We start from the raw sequence: 15445 nt of genomic DNA on the forward strand, positions 1-15445 counted from the left end.
CATACTTTTGATTGAGCAGATCTGAATAATCTTTCTGTAGAAAATGCAACTGGACATTTGGAGCGCTAAGAGCGTAGTAGTGGAAAAAGGAATATATTCAAATATAAACTACACAGAAGCATTCTGTGAAAATTCTTTCTGATCTGAGCATTCAGCTAACAGAGTTAAACCATACTTTTGATTGAGCAGTTTTGAAACACTCTGTCTGTAGAAAATGCAACTGGACATTCGTAGCGCTAAGTGGGTAATAGTGGAAAAAAGAATATGTTCAAATATAAACTACACAGAAGCATTGTATGAAACGTCTTTCTGTTCTGTGCATTCAACTAACAGAGTTGAACCTTACTTTTGATTGAGCCGTTCTGAAACACTCTTTCTGTAGAAACTGCAATTGGACATTCTGAGCGCTAAGAGGCCTCTATTGGGAAAAATAATATCTTCAAATAAAAACTACACAGAAGCATTGTGTGAAACTTATTTCTGATATGTTCATTATGCTAACAGAGTTATACCATACTTTTTATTGCGCAGTTCTGAACACTCTTTCTGTAGAAAATGCAAGTGGACATTCGGAGCGCTAAGAGGGTAATAGTGGAAAAAGGAATATATTCAAATATAAACTACACAGTAGCATTCTGTGAAAATTCTTTCTGTTCTGTGCATTCAACTAACAGAGTTGAACCTTACTTTTGATTGAGCCGTTCTGAAACACTCTTTCTGTAGAAACTGCAATTGGACATGCTAAGCGCTAAGAGGCCTACATTGGGAAAAAGAATATCTTCAAATAAAAACTACACAGATGCATTCTGTGTAACTTATTTCTGATCTGTAAATTCCGTTAGCAGAGATAAAACATATTTTTGATTGAGCAGTTATGAAACACTCTTTTTGTAGAAAATGCAAGTGGAGATTTGGAGCGCTAAGGGGGTAATAGTGGAAAAAGGAATGTCTTCAAATATAAACTACAAAGAATCATTCGGTGAAACTTCTTTCTGATCTGTGCATTCAGCTAACAGATTTAAACCATACTTTTGATTGAGCAGATCTGAACACTCTTTCTGTAGAAAATGCAACTGGACATTTGGAGCGCTAAGAGCGTAGTAGTGGAAAAAGGAATATATTCAAATATAAACTACACAGAAGGATTCTGTGAAACATCTTTCTGATCTGAGCATTCAGCTAACAGAGTTAAACCATACTTTTGATTGAGCAGTTTTGAAACACTCTGTCTGTAGAAAATGCAACTGGACATTCGTAGCGCTAAGTGGGTAATAGTGGAAAAAAGAATATGTTCAAATATAAACTACACAGAAGCATTGTATGAAACTTCTTTCTGTTCTGTGCATTCAACTAACAGAGTTGAACCTGACTTTTGATTGAGCCTTTCTGAAACCCTCTCTCTGTAGAAACTGCAATTGGACATTCTGAGCGCTAAGAGTCCTCTATTGGGAAAAATAATATCTTCAAATAAAAACTACACAGAAGCATTGTGTGACACTTATTTCTGATATGTTCATTAAGCTAACAGAGTTAAACCATACTTTTGATTGCGCAGTTCTGAACACTCTTTCTGTAGAAAATGCAAGTGGACATTCGGAGCGCTAAGAGGGTAATAGTGGAGAAAGGAATATATTCAAATATAAACTACACAGTAGCATTCTGTGAAAATTCTTTCTGTTCTGTGCATTCAACTAACAGAGTTGAACCTTACTTTTGATTGAGCCGTTCTGAAACACTCTTTCTGTAGAAACTGCAATTGGACATGCTAAGCGCTAAGAGGCCTACATTGGGAAAAAGAATATCTTCAAATAAAAACTACAGAGATGCATTCTGTGAAACTTATTTCTGATCTGTAATTTCAGTTAACAGAGATAAAACATATTTTTGATTGAGCAGTTATGAAACACTCTTTTTGTAGAAAATGCAAGTGGAGATTCGGAGCGCTAAGGGGGTAATAGTGGAAAAAGGAATGTCTTCAAATATAAACTACACAGAATCATTCGGTGAAACTTCTTTCTGATCTGTGCATTCAGCTAACAGAGTTAAAACATACTTTTGATTGAGCAGATCTGAACACTCTTTCTGTAGTAAATGCAACTGGACATTTGGAGCGCTAAGAGCGTAGTAGTGGAAAAAGGAATATATTCAAATATAAACTACACAGAAGCATTCTGTGAAACTTCTTTCTGATCTGAAATTTCAGCTAACAGAGTTAAACCATACTTTTGATTGAGCAGTTTTGAAACACTCTGTCTGTAGAAAATGCAACTGGACATTCGTAGCGCTAAGTGGGTAATAGTGGAAAAAAGAATATGTTCAAATATAAACTACACTGAAGCATTGTATGAAACTTCTTTCTGTTCTGTGCATTCAACTATCAGAGTTGAACCTTACTTTTGATTGAGCCTTTCTGAAACACTCTTTCTGTGGAAACTGCAATTGGACATTCTGAGCGCTAAGAGGCCTATATTGGGAAAAATAATATCTTCAAATAAAAACTACACAGAAGCATTGTGTGAAACTTATTTCTGATATGTTCATTAAGCTAACAGAGTTAAACCATACTTTTGATTGCGCAGTTCTGAACACACTTTCTGTAGAAAATGCAAGTGGACATTCGGAGCGCTAAGAGGGTAATAGTGGAAAAAGGAATATATTCAAATATAAACTACACAGTAGCATTCTGTGAAAATTCTTTCTGTTCTGTGCATTCAAGTAACAGAGTTGAACCTTACTTTTGATTGAGCCGTTCTGAAACACCCTTTCTGTAGAAACTGCAATTGGACATGCTAAGCGCTAAGAGGCCTACATTGGGAAAAAGAATATCTTCAAATAAAAACTACACAGATGCATTCTGTGAAAGTTATTTCTGATCTGTAAATTCAGTTAACAGAGAAAAAACATATTTTTGATTGAGCAGTTATGAAACACTCTTTTTGTAGAAAATGCAAGAGGAGATTCGGAGCGCTAAGTGGGTAATAGTGGAAAAAGGAATGTCTTCAAATATAAACTACACAGAATCATTCGGTGAAACTTATTTCTGATCTGTGCATTCAGCTAACAGAGTTAAACCATACTTTTGATTGAGCAGATCTGAACACTCTTTCTGTAGAAAATGCAACTGGACATTTGGAGTGTTAAGAGCGTAGTAGTGGAAAAAGGAATATATTCAAATATAAACTACACAGAAGCATTCTGTGAAACTTCTTTCTGATCTGAGCATTCAGCTAACAGAGTTAAACCATACTTTTGATTGAGCAGTTTTGAAACACTCTGTCTGTAGAAAATGCAACTGGACATTCGTAGCGCTAAGTGGGTAATAGTGGAAAAAAGAATATGTTCAAATATAAACTACACAGAAGCATTGTATGAAACTACTTTCTGTTCTGTGCATTCAACTAACAGAGTTGAACCTTACTTTTGATTGAGCCGTTCTGAAACACTCTTTCTGTAGAAACTGCAATTGGACATTCTGAGCACTAAGAGGCCTATATTGGGAAAAAGAATGTCTACAAATAAAAACTACACAGAATAATTGTGTGAAACTTCTTTCTGTTCTGTTTGTTCAACTAAAAGAGTTGAACCTTAGTTTCGATTGAGCCGTTCTGAAACACTCTTTCTGTAGAAAATGCAAGTGGAGATTCGGAGCGCTAAGAGGGTAATAGTGGAAAAAGGAATGTCTCCAAATATAAACTACACAGAATCATTCTGTGAAACTTCTTTCTGATCTGTGCATTCAGCTAACAGAGTTAAACCATACTTTTGATTGAGCAGATCTGAACACTCTTTCTGTAGAAAATGCAACTGGACATTTGGAGCGCTAAGAGAGTAGTAGTGGAAAAAGGAATATATTCAAATATAAACTACACAGAAGCATTCTGTGAAACTTCTTTCTGATCTGAGCATTCAGCTAACAGAGTTAAACCATACTTTTGATTGAGCAGTTTTGAAACACTCTGTCTGTAGAAAATGCAACTGGACATTCGTAGCGCTAAGTGGGTAATAGTGGAAAAAAGAATATGTTCAAATATAAACTACACAGAAGCATTGTATGAAACTTCTTTCTGTTCTGTGCATTCAACTAAGAGAGTTGAACCTTACTTTTGATTGAGCCTTTCTGAAACACTCTTTCTGTAGAAACTGCAATTGGACATTCTGAGCGCTAAGAGGCCTATATTGGGAAAAATAATATCTTCAAATAAAAACTACACAGAAGCATTGTGTGAAACTTATTTCTGATATGTTCATTAAGCTAACAGAGTTAAACCATACTTTTGATTGCGCAGTTCTGAACACTCTTTCTGTAGAAAATGCAAGTGGACTTTCGGAGCGCTAAGAGGGTAATAGTGGAAAAAGGAATATATTCAAATATAAACTACACAGTAGCATTCTGTGAAAATTCTTTCTGTTCTGTGCATTCAACTAACAGAGTTGAACCTTACTTTTGATTGAGCCGTTCTGAAACACTCTTTCTGTAGAAACTGCAATTGGACATGCTATGCGCTAAGAAGCCTACATTGGGAAAAATAATATCTTCAAATAAAAACTACACAGATGCATTCTGTGAAACTTATTTCTGATCTGTAAATTCAGTTAACAGAGATAAAACATATTTTTGATTGAGCAGTTATGAAACACTCTTTTTGTAGAAAATGCAAGTGGAGATTCGGAGCGCTAAGAGGGTAAGAGTGGAAAAAGGAATGTCTTCAAATATAAACTACACAGAATCATTCGGTGAAACATCTTTCTGATCTGTGCATTCAGCTAACAGAGTTAAACCATACTTTTGATTGAGCAGATCTGAATACTCTTTCTGTAGAAAATGCAACTGGACATTTGGAGCGCTAAGAGCGTAGTAGTGGAAAAAGGAATATATTCAAATATAAACTACACAGAAGCATTCTGTGAAACTTCTTTCTGATCTGAGCATTCAGCTAACAGAGTTAAACCATACTTTTGATTGAGCAGTTTTGAAACACTCTGTCTGTAGAAAATGCAACTGGACATTCGTAGCGCTAAGTGGGTAATAGTGGAAAAAAGAATATGTTCAAATATAAACTACACAGAAGCATTGTATGAAACGTCTTTCTGTTTTGTGCATTCAACTAACAGAGTTGAACCTTACTTTTGATTGAGCCGTTCTGAAACACTCTTTCTGTAGAAACTGCAATTGGACATTCTGAGCGCTAAGAGGCCTATATTGGGAAAAATAATATCTTCAAATAAAAACTACACAGAAGCATTGTGTGAAACTTATTTCTGATATGTTCATTAAGCTAACAGAGTTATACCATACTATTTATTGCGCAGTTCTGAACACTCTTTCTGTAGAAAATGCAAGTGGACATTCGGAGCGCTAAGAGGGTAATAGTGGAAAAAGGAATATATTCAAATATAAACTACACAGTAGCATTCTGTGAAAATTCTTTCTGTTCTGTGCATTCAACTAACAGAGTTGAACCTTACATTTGATTGAGCCGTTCTGAAACACTCTTTCTGTAGAAACTGCAATTGGACATGCTAAGCGCTAAGAGGCCTACATTGGGAAAAAGAATATCTTCAAATAAAAACTACACAGATGCATTCTGTGTAACTTATTTCTGATCTGTTAATTCCGTTAGCAGAGATAAAACATATTTTTGATTGAGCAGTTATGAAACACTCTTTTTGTAGAAAATGCAAGTGGAGATTCGGAGCGCTAAGAGGGTAATAGTGGAAAAAGGAATGTCTTCAAATATAAACTACAAAGAATCATTCGGTGAAACTTCTTTCTGATCTGTGCATTCAGCTAACAGATTTAAACCATACTTTTGATTGAGCAGATCTGAACACTCTTTCTGTAGAAAATGCAACTGGACATTTGGAGCGCTAAGAGCGTAGTAGTGGAAAAAGGAATATATTCAAATATAAACTACACAGAAGGATTCTGTGAAACTTCTTTCTGATCTGAGCATTCAGCTAACAGAGTTAAACCATACTTTTGATTGAGCAGTTTTGAAACACTCTGTCTGTAGAAAATGCAACTGGACATTCGTAGCGCTATGTGGGTAATAGTGGAAAAAAGAATATGTTCAAATATGAACTACACAGAAGCATTGTATGAAACTTCTTTCTGTTCTGTGCATTCAACTAACAGAGTTGAACCTGACTTTTGATTGAGCCTTTCTGAAACACTCTTTCTGTAGAAACTGCAATTGGACATTCTGAGCGCTAAGAGTCCTCTATTGGGAAAAATAATATCTTCAAATAAAAACTACACAGAAGCATTGTGTGAAACTTATTTCTGATATGTTCATTAAGCTAACACAGTTAAACCATACTTTTGATTGCGCAGTTCTGAACACTCTTTCTGTAGAAAATGCAAGTGGACATTCGGAGCGCTAAGAGGGTAATAGTGGAGAAAGGAATATATTCAAATATAAACTACACAGTAGCATTCTGTGAAAATTCTTTCTGTTCTGTGCATTCAACTAACAGAGTTGAACCTTACTTTTGATTGAGCCGTTCTGAAACACTCTTTCTGTAGAAACTGCAATTGGACATGCTAAGCGCTAAGAGGCCTACATTGGGAAAAAGAATATCTTCAAATAAAAACTACACAGATGCATTCTGTGAAACTTATTTCTGATCTGTAAATTCAGTTAACAGAGATAAAACATATTTTTGATTGAGCAGTTATGAAACACTCTTTTTGTAGAAAATGCAAGTGGAGATTCGGAGCGCTAAGGGGGTAATAGTGGAAAAAGGAATGTCTTCAAATATAAACTACACAGAATCATTCGGTGAAACTTCTTTCTGATCTGTGCATTCAGCTAACAGAGTTAAACCATACTTTTGATTGAGCAGATCTGAACACTCTTTCTGTAGTAAATGCAACTGGACATTTGGAGCGCTAAGAGCGTAGTAGTGGAAAAAGGAATATATTCAAATATAAACTACACAGAAGCATTCTGTGAAACTTCTTTCTGATCTGAAAATTCAGCTAACCGAGTTAAACCATACTTTTGATTGAGCAGTTTTGAAACACTCTGTCTGTAGAAAATGCAACTGGACATTCGTAGCGCTAAGTGGGTAATAGTGGAAAAAAGAATATGTTCAAATATAAACTACACTGAAGCATTGTATGAAACTTCTTTCTGTTCTGTGCATTCAACTAACAGAGTTGAACCTTACTTTTGATTGAGCCTTTCTGAAACACTCTTTCTGTAGAAACTGCAATTGGACATTCTGAGCGCTAAGAGGCCTATATTGGGAAAAATAATATCTTCAAATAAAAACTACACAGAATCATTGTGTGAAACTTATTTCTGATATGTTCATTAAGCTAACAGAGTTAAACCATACTTTTGATTGCGCAGTTCTGAACACACTTTCTGTAGAAAATGCAAGTGGACATTCGGAGCGCTAAGAGGGTAATAGTGGAAAAAGGAATATATTCAAATATAAACTACACAGTAGCATTCTGTGAAAATTCTTTCTGTTCTGTGCATTCAAGTAACAGAGTTGAACCTTACTTTTGATTGAGCCGTTCTGAAACACTCTTTCTGTAGAAACTGCAATTGGACATGCTAAGCGCTAAGAGGCCTACATTGGGAAAAAGAATATCTTCAAATAAAAACTACACAGATGCATTCTGTGAAAGTTATTTCTGATCTGTAAATTCAGTTAACAGAGATAAAACATATTTTTGATTGAGCAGTTATGAAACACTCTTTTTGTAGAAAATGCAAGTGGAGATTCGGAGCGCTAAGGGGGTAATAGTGGAAAAAGGAATGTCTTCAAATATAAACTACACAGAATCATTCGGTGAAACTTCTTTCTGATCTGTGCATTCGGCTAACAGAGTTAAACCATACTTTTGATTGAGCAGATCTGAACACTCTTTCTGTAGTAAATGCAACTGGACATTTGGAGCGCTAAGAGCGTAGTAGTGGAAAAAGGAATATATTCAAATATAAACTACACAGAAGCATTCTGTGAAACTTCTTTCTTATCTGAAAATTCAGCTAACCGAGTTAAACCATACTTTTGATTGAGCAGTTTTGAAACACTCTGTCTGTAGAAAATGCAACTGGACATTCGTAGCGCTAAGTGGGTAATAGTGGAAAAAAGAATATGTTCAAATATAAACTACACTGAAGCATTGTATGAAACTTCTTTCTGTTCTGTGCATTCAACTAACAGAGTTGAACCTTACTTTTGATTGAGCCTTTCTGAAACACTCTTTCTGTAGAAACTGCAATTGGACATTCTGAGCGCTAAGAGGCCTATATTGGGAAAAATAATATCTTCAAATAAAAACTACACAGAAGCATTGTGTGAAACTTATTTCTGATATGTTCATTAAGCTAACAGAGTTAAACCATACTTTTGATTGCGCATTTCTGAACACACTTTCTGTAGAAAATGCAAGTGGACATTCGGAGCGCTAAGAGGGTAATAGTGGAAAAAGGAATATATTCAAATATAAACTACACAGTAGCATTCTGTGAAAATTCTTTCTGTTCTGTGCATTCAAGTAACAGAGTTGAACCTTACTTTTGATTGAGCCGTTCTGAAACACTCTTTCTGTAGAAACTGCAATTGGACATGCTAAGCGCTAAGAGGCCTACATTGGGAAAAAATATCTTCAAATAAAAACTACACAGATGCATTCTGTGAAAGTTATTTCTGATCTGTAAATTCAGTTAACAGAGATAAAACATATTTTTGATTGAGCAGTTATGAAACACTCTTTTTGTAGAAAATGCAAGAGGAGATTCGGAGCGCTAAGAGGGTAATAGTGGAAAAAGGAATGTCTTCAAATATAAACTACACAGAATCATTTGGTGAAACTTATTTCTGATCTGTGCATTCAGCTAACAGAGTTAAACCATACTTTTGATTGAGCAGATCTGAACACTCTTTCTGTAGAAAATGCAACTGGACATTTGGAGTGCTAAGAGCGTAGTAGTGGAAAAAGGAATATATTCAAATATAAACTACACAGAAGCATTCTGTGAAACTTCTTTCTGATCTGAGCATTCAGCTAACAGAGTTAAACCATACTTTTGATTGAGCAGTTTTGAAACACTCTGTCTGTAGAAAATGCAACTGGACATTCGTAGCGCTAAGTGGGTAATACTGGAAAAAAGAATATGTTCAAATATAAACTACACAGAAGCATTGTATGAAACTACTTTCTGTTCTGTGCATTCAACTAACAGAGTTGAACCTTACTTTTGATTGAGCCGTTCTGAAACTCTCTTTCTGTAGAAACTGCAATTGGACATTCTGAGCGCTAAGAGGCCTATATTGGGAAAAAGAATGTCTACAAATAAAAACTACACAGAAGAATTGTGTGAAACTTCTTTCTGTTCTGTTTGTTCAACTAAAAGAGTTGAACCTTAGTTTTGATTGAGCCGTTCTGAAACACTCTTTCTGTAGAAACTGCAATTGGACATTCTGAGCGCTAAGAGGCCTATATTGGGAAAAATAATATCTTCAAATAAAAACTACACAGAAGCATTGTGTGAAACTTATTTCTGATATGTTCATTAAGCTAACAGAGTTAAACCATACTTTTGATTGCGCAGTTCTGAACACTCTTTCTGTAGAAAATGCAAGTGGACATTCGGAGCGTTAAGAGGGTAATAGTGGAGAAAGGAATATATTCAAATATAAACTACACAGTAGCATTCTGTGAAAATTCTTTCTGTTCTGTGCATTCAACTAACAGAGTTGAACCTTACTTTTGATTGAGCCGTTCTGAAACACTCTTTCTGTAGAAACTGCAATTGGACATGCTAAGCGCTAAGAGGCCTACATTGGGAAAAAGAATATCTTCAAATATAAACTACACAGATGCATTCTGTGAAACTTATTTCTGATCTGTAAATTCAGTTAACAGAGATAAAACATATTTTTGATTGAGCAGTTATGAAACACTCTTTTTGTAGAAAATGCAAGTGGAGATTCGGAGCGCTAAGGGGGTAATAGTGGAAAAAGGAATGTCTTCAAATATAAACTACACAGAATCATTCGGTGAAACTTCTTTCTGATCTGTGCATTCAGCTAACAGAGTTAAACCATACTTTTGATTGAGCAGATCTGAACACTCTTTCTGTAGTAAATGCAACTGGACATTTGGAGCGCTAAGAGCGTAGTAGTGGAAAAAGGAATATATTCAAATATAAACTACACAGAAGCATTCTGTGAAACTTCTTTCTGATCTGAAAATTCAGCTAACCGAGTTAAACCATACTTTTGATTGAGCAGTTTTGAAACACTCTGTCTGTAGAAAATGCAACTGGACATTCGTAGCGCTAAGTGGGTAATAGTGGAAAAAAGAATATGTTCAAATATAAACTACACTGAAGCATTGTATGAAACTTCTTTCTGTTCTGTGCATTCAACTAACAGAGTTGAACCTTACTTTTGATTGAGCCTTTCTGAAACACTCTTTCTGTAGAAACTGCAATTGGACATTCTGAGCGCTAAGAGGCCTTTATTGGGAAAAATAATATCTTCAAATAAAAACTACACAGAAGCATTGTGTGAAACTTATTTCTGATATGTTCATTAAGCTAACAGAGTTAAACCATACTTTTGATTGCGCAGTTCTGAACACACTTTCTGTAGAAAATGCAAGTGGACATTCGGAGCGCTAAGAGGGTAATAGTGGAAAAAGGAATATATTCAAATATAAACTACACAGTAGCATTCTGTGAAAATTCTTTCTGTTCTGTGCATTCAAGTAACAGAGTTGAACCTTACTTTTGATTGAGCCGTTCTGAAACACTCTTTCTGTAGAAACTGCAATTGGACATGCTAAGCGCTAAGAGGCCTACATTGGGAAAAAGAATATCTTCAAATAAAAACTACACAGATGCATTCTGTGAAAGTTATTTCTGATCTGTAAATTCAGTTAACAGAGATAAAACATATTTTTGATTGAGCAGTTATGAAACACTCTTTTTGTAGAAAATGCAAGAGGAGATTCGGAGCGCTAAGAGGGTAATAGTGGAAAAAGGAATGTCTTCAAATATAAACTACACAGAATCATTTGGTGAAACTTATTTCTGATCTGTGCATTCAGCTAACAGAGTTAAACCATACTTTTGATTGAGCAGATCTGAACACTCTTTCTGTAGAAAATGCAACTGGACATTTGGAGTGCTAAGAGCGTAGTAGTGGAAAAAGGAATATATTCAAATATAAACTACACAGAAGCATTCTGTGAAACTTCTTTCTGATCTGAGCATTCAGCTAACAGAGTTAAACCATACTTTTGATTGAGCAGTTTTGAAACACTCTGTCTGTAGAAAATGCAACTGGACATTCGTAGCGCTAAGTGGGTAATACTGGAAAAAAGAATATGTTCAAATATAAACTACACAGAAGCATTGTATGAAACTACTTTCTGTTCTGTGCATTCAACTAACAGAGTTGAACCTTACTTTTGATTGAGCCGTTCTGAAACTCTCTTTCTGTAGAAACTGCAATTGGACATTCTGAGCGCTAAGAGGCCTATATTGGGAAAAAGAATGTCTACAAATAAAAACTACACAGAAGAATTGTGTGAAACTTCTTTCTGTACTGTTTGTTCAACTAAAAGAGTTGAACCTTAGTTTTGATTGAGCCGTTCTGAAACACTCTTTCTGTAGAAACTGCAATTGGACATTCTGAGCGCTAAGAGGCCTATATTGGGAAAAATAATATCTTCAAATAAAAACTACACAGAAGCATTGTGTGAAACTTATTTCTGATATGTTCATTAAGCTAACAGAGTTAAACCATACTTTTGATTGCGCAGTTCTGAACACTCTTTCTGTAGAAAATGCAAGTGGACATTCGGAGCGTTAAGAGGGTAATAGTGGAGAAAGGAATATATTCAAATATAAACTACACAGTAGCATTCTGTGAAAATTCTTTCTGTTCTGTGCATTCAACTAACAGAGTTGAACCTTACTTTTGATTGAGCCGTTCTGAAACACTCTTTCTGTAGAAACTGCAATTGGACATGCTAAGCGCTAAGAGGCCTACATTGGGAAAAAGAATATCTTCAAATATAAACTACACAGATGCATTCTGTGAAACTTATTTCTGATCTGTAAATTCAGTTAACAGAGATAAAACATATTTTTGATTGAGCAGTTATGAAACACTCTTTTTGTAGAAAATGCAAGTGGAGATTCGGAGCGCTAAGGGGGTAATAGTGGAAAAAGGAATGTCTTCAATTATAAACTACACAGAATCATTCGGTGAAACTTCTTTCTGATCTGTGCATTCAGCTAACAGAGTTAAACCATACTTTTGATTGAGCAGATCTGAACACTCTTTCTGTAGTAAATGCAACTGGACATTTGGAGCGCTAAGAGCGTAGTAGTGGAAAAAGGAATATATTCAAATATAAACTACACAGAAGCATTCTGTGAAACTTCTTTCTGATCTGAAAATTCAGCTAACCGAGTTAAACCATACTTTTGATTGAGCAGTTTTGAAACACTCTGTCTGTAGAAAATGCAACTGGACATTCGTAGCGCTAAGTGGGTAATAGTGGAAAAAAGAATATGTTCAAATATAAACTACACTGAAGCATTGTATGAAACTTCTTTCTGTTCTGTGCATTCAACTAACAGAGTTGAACCTTACTTTTGATTGAGCCTTTCTGAAACACTCTTTCTGTAGAAACTGCAATTGGACATTCTGAGCGCTAAGAGGCCTTTATTGGGAAAAATAATATCTTCAAATAAAAACTACACAGAAGCATTGTGTGAAACTTATTTCTGATATGTTCATTAAGCTAACAGAGTTAAACCATACTTTTGATTGCGCAGTTCTGAACACACTTTCTGTAGAAAATGCAAGTGGACATTCGGAGCGCTAAGAGGGTAATAGTGGAAAAAGGAATATATTCAAATATAAACTACACAGTAGCATTCTGTGAAAATTCTTTCTGTTCTGTGCATTCAAGTAACAGAGTTGAACCTTACTTTTGATTGAGCCGTTCTGAAACACTCTTTCTGTAGAAACTGCAATTGGACATGCTAAGCGCTAAGAGGCCTACATTGGGAAAAAGAATATCTTCAAATAAAAACTACACAGATGCATTCTGTGAAAGTTATTTCTGATCTGTAAATTCAGTTAACAGAGATAAAACATATTTTTGATTGAGCAGTTATGAAACACTCTTTTTGTAGAAAATGCAAGAGGAGATTCGGAGCGCTAAGAGGGTAATAGTGGAAAAAGGAATGTCTTCAAATATAAACTACACAGAATCATTTGGTGAAACTTATTTCTGATCTGTGCATTCAGCTAACAGAGTTAAACCATACTTTTGATTGAGCAGATCTGAACACTCTTTCTGTAGAAAATGCAACTGGACATTTGGAGTGCTAAGAGCGTAGTAGTGGAAAAAGGAATATATTCAAATATCAACTACACAGAAGCATTCTGTGAAACTTCTTTCTGATCTGAGCATTCAGCTAACAGAGTTAAACCATACTTTTGATTGAGCAGTTTTGAAACACTCTGTCTGTAGAAAATGCAACTGGACATTCGTAGCGCTAAGTGGGTAATAGTGGAAAAAAGAATATTTTCAAATATAAACTACACAGAAGCATTGTATGAAACTACTTTCTGTTCTGTGCATTCAACTAACAGAGTTGAACCTTACTTTTGATTGAGCCGTTCTGAAACTCTCTTTCTGTAGAAACTGCAATTGGACATTCTGAGCGCTAAGAGGCCTATATTGGGAAAAAGAATGTCTACAAATAAAAACTACACAGAAGAATTGTGTGAAACTTCTTTCTGTTCTGTTTGTTCAACTAAAAGAGTTGAACCTTAGTTTCGATTGAGCCGTTCTGAAACACTCTTTCTGTAGAAAATGCAAGTGGAGATTCGGAGCGCTAAGAGGGTAATAGTGGAAAAAGGAATGTCTCCAAATATAAACTACACAGAATCATTCTGTGAAACTTCTTTCTGATCTGTGCATTCAGCTAACAGAGTTAAACCATACTTTTGATTGAGCAGATCTGAACACTCTTTCTGTAGAAAATGCAACTGGACATTTGGAGCGCTAAGAGAGTAGTAGTGGAAAAAGGTATATATTCAAATATAAACTACACGGAAGCATTCTGTGAAACTTCTTTCTGATCTGAGCATTCAGCTAACAGAGTTAAACCATACTTTTGATTGAGCAGTTTTGAAACACTCTGTCTGTAGAAAATGCAACTGGACATTCGTAGCGCTAAGTGGGTAATAGTGGAAAAAAGAATATGTTCAAATATAAACTACACAGAAGCATTGTATCAAACTTCTTTCTGTTCTGTGCATTCAACTAACAGAGTTGAAGCTTACTTTTGATTGAGCCTTTCTGAAACACTCTTTCTGTAGAAACTGCAATTGGACTTTCTGAGCGCTAAGAGGCCTATATTGGGAAAAATAATATCTTCAAATAAAAACTACACAGAAGCATTGTGTGAAACTTATTTCTGATATGTTCATTAAGCTAACAGAGTTAAACCATACTTTTGATTGCGCAGTTCTGAACACTCTTTCTGTAGAAAATGCAAGTGGACATTCGGAGCGCTAAGAGGGTAATAGTGGAAAAAGGAATATATTCAAATATAAACTACACAGTAGCATTCTGTGAAAATTCTTTCTGTTCTGTGCATTCAACTAACAGAGTTGAACCTTACTTTTGATTGAGCCGTCCTGAAACACTCTTTCTGTAGAAACTGCAATTGGACATGCTATGCGCTAAGAAGCCTACATTGGGAAAAAGAATATCTTCAAATAAAAACTACACAGATGCATTCTGTGAAACTTACTTCTGATCTGTAAATTCAGTTAACAGAGATAAAACATATTTTTGATTGAGCAGTTATGAAACACTCTTTTTGTAGAAAATGCAAGTGGAGATTCGGAGCGCTAAGAGGGTAAGAGTGGAAAAAGGAATGTCTTCAAATATAAACTACACAGAATCATTCGGTGAAACTTCTTTCTGATCTGTGCATTCAGCTAACAGAGTTAAAACATACTTTTGATTGAGCAGATCTGAATACTCTTTCTGTAGAAAATGCAACTGGACATTTGGAGCGCTAAGAGCGTAGTAGTGGAAAAAGGAATATATTCAAATATAAACTACACAGAAGCATTCTGTGAAACTTCTTTCTGATCTGAGCATTCAGCTAACAGAGTTAAACCATACTTTTGATTGAGCAGTTTTGAAACACTCTGTCTGTAGAAAATGCAACTGGACATTCGTAGCGCTAAGTGGGTAATAGTGGAAAAAAGAATATGTTCAAATATAAACTACACAGAAGCATTGTATGAAACGTCTTTCTGTTCTGTGCATTCAACTAACAGAGTTGAACCTTACTTTTGATTGAGCCGTTCTGAAACACTCTTTCTGTAGAAACTGCAATTGGACATTCTGAGCGCTAAGAGGCCTCTATTGGGA

Source organism: Symphalangus syndactylus, chromosome 5 (genome assembly GCF_028878055.3).
Source record: "Symphalangus syndactylus isolate Jambi chromosome 5, NHGRI_mSymSyn1-v2.1_pri, whole genome shotgun sequence".
In the NCBI taxonomy this organism is placed as follows: domain Eukaryota; kingdom Metazoa; phylum Chordata; class Mammalia; order Primates; family Hylobatidae; genus Symphalangus; species Symphalangus syndactylus.